The sequence below is a fragment of the Chrysochloris asiatica genome, unplaced genomic scaffold (genome assembly GCF_000296735.1).
Source record: "Chrysochloris asiatica unplaced genomic scaffold, ChrAsi1.0 scaffold00075, whole genome shotgun sequence".
Lineage (NCBI taxonomy): Eukaryota > Metazoa > Chordata > Mammalia > Afrosoricida > Chrysochloridae > Chrysochloris > Chrysochloris asiatica.
The window spans coordinates 15,135,867-15,138,718 of NW_006408593.1; positions in this window are offsets into that span (position 1 = coordinate 15,135,867).

Sequence of the window (2,852 nt, forward strand, 5' to 3'; positions counted from 1 at the left end):
CTACTGTTGCCACACTTGAGTCCATCAATACTGCCACTTGGCCAATCCATCTCATTGGGGGTCTTCCTCTTTTTCTCTGACCCTCCACCTTACCAAACGTGATATCCTTCTCCAGCAATTGGCTCCTCCTCACAATATATCCGAAGTATGAGAGATGAAGTTTGGCAATCTTGGAGAACTCTGGCTGCACTTCTTCAAAAATGTATCTATTGGTTTTTTTGGCAGCCCATGGCACTTTCAGTGTTCTCCTCCAACACATAACTCAAAGGCATCGATCCTTCTATGGTCTTCCTATTCACTGTCCAGTTTTCACATGCATATGAGGTTATTGAAAATACCATGGCTTGGGTCAGGCGCACCTTAGTCCTCAAGCTAACTTCTTTGCTCTTCACACTTTCAAAAGGTCTTGTGCAGCAGATTTGCCTAATGCAATACATAGTTTGATCTCTTGAGTGCTGCAGTAGGACTTTTGTATTGCATAGCCACATTTTAAACAAAGGGCCCCAAAGTTTCTGAAGCAAGTGATCTATACACTCACTTTGAGCTATATTGATTTTGATTACATTCAAATCCTCAGCTGTTAATGGAGTCACCTTTTAAGGAAGTTCCTGGGAGTCCTGGTTTGCCACTCTAGAATAAATGCTAGACTACTAACCATAAGGTCGGCAGTTCATACACACTAGCTGCTCCTTGGAAATCCTATATAGGCTCTCTATGAGTCAGAACTGACTGGATTGCACTTAACAACAACAATCCATCACACCAGAACCTATGAGAATCATAAAGCTCTCAAATCTCATATGCCATGCAATACAAACTGTCTACTTTTCTATTTGCAAAATAAATATAAAAGATTCTGGGAAAATAGGATTATCTTGAGTATTTATTCTCCATCTTCTTTTTCTGTAGTTCCTAATCATCTGCCCCATTAGGTCTGATTAGCTGTTTCACTTTTTCTGCCTCCAAAATGAAAAGCTTACCATTTTTCTTGGTGCATTTTTTAGATAAAGACTTATTTGTCTTAAATAGTCATTCACATAGAAAGCCTTGTTTTCATAAGTGTATAGTTTATGTATTTTCTTGCATGTATAATTTAGAAGAATGGTAAAAAACATAGTGTTTGAGTAAGACAGTACCAGGATAAACTTGGAATTCTGTTATTTGCCATGTGAACACTGGAAATACAAGTCTGTTAACTTCAGTCAAAGAAGAATGATTATGTTAAAGCAGGAATGAATAAAGCAATCTTTGTAAAGTTCTTGTTACTGTTAAATACCATCTACTCCATTCTTACTCATAGTGAAACTATATAGGGTTTCTCAGGTGCTACTAATTGTTTTGAACTGCTGATGTTATGATTAGCAGTTCTACAGGGTCATACAAGGACCCCTGTGAAGCTCATAATAGGCACTAAATGCTAACTATATCTTTGTTGTTGTTGTTGTTAAGTGCCATTGAGTCAGTTTCAACCCATAGCGATCCTGTATAGGGTTACCAAGTAGTAGTTAGCGAGCTTGAACCACCAACCTTGTGGTTCAAACTGATGTTGCAGTCCAGCACACTAGCCCACAGCACTAGACCAGGACTCCTAGCTATTATAAATGTTATTTATTTTGAGAACCTCTGAATTTATAATGAGATTACTCAACTGTCCCCATTTTGTAAAGTTTAAAAATAATAAAACATAATTTATCTGTGTATTCTACCACAAATTCTCTGAAGGTTTACATGGCCTACTAGGAGGGTCTAAAGACTGAAATTAGATCTAACCATCTTGAATAATTCTAAATCTCTGATTCCTACTTTTCTGACCTACATTGGCCCAATGCCTCCAAGGTCTTGTCGCTGATACATCTGTGTGTCTGATTTTCTCCTGACAATTTTCTGTTTGACCCTGTATAGTGTTTCTGGGGAGTGGCTGGTGAGCTTAAACCACCAACCTTTTGGTTCAAACAGAGTGAAGGCTAACGCATTAACCCACAGCGCCACACCATGACACCAACTAGCAACAGCAAAAATAGTATATTCCATTTGGTAGATTTCTTTTTAAAAACATATGTTGTTGATAAATGCCATCAAGTCATCTCTGACCCACAGGAAACCTGTATAGGATTTCTGAGGAACAGCTGATGAGTTTGAACCACTGACCTTGCAATTCAAATGGCTTTGCAGTCTGGTGCATTAGCACACAGTGCCATACTATAGAGTCAAATATTTTTCTATGGGTCAGAATTGACCTTCAGTTTCTTACTTTTGTTTTTAATTATCATCATAAATAATACAGGAAAAACATGCCACAAGTATATTCTTATATTGCTGTTGTTATTAGTGCCATCAAGTTGGTTCTAACTCATAGTGACCCTGTATAGGGTATATGAGGAGCAGCTGGTGAGTTTGAACTATCAACATTTCAGTCCAAACTGACCTTCCAGTGCAATGCATTATCCTACAGCACCACACCAGGACTCCATATCTTTATATACTGGTGCTTTAATTCTTATGGGATAAATTATAAAGTGTAATTATTATGATGAAAAGTATATGCAATTTTATTCTCAGTAAAGATTACTAGATTTTATTGAACATTATTAAATGAACATTTTCACTAGTACTATGAAGAAAATGATGTCCTTTATTTTTGCCAGTGATAGTTATTTAGTTATTAACACTTTTTAAATGTTTTCTACAGTCTGATGGGTGTAAAGTGATTTATATACATTTATAATATATATATCACTTTACATTATATACATAAAATGTAAAGTGATATTGCTAACCTTACATTTCTCTATAGAGGGAGAATGCCCTGATGTGGCTCTGTGGGTTAATGTGCCAGACTTCAAACCAATTTG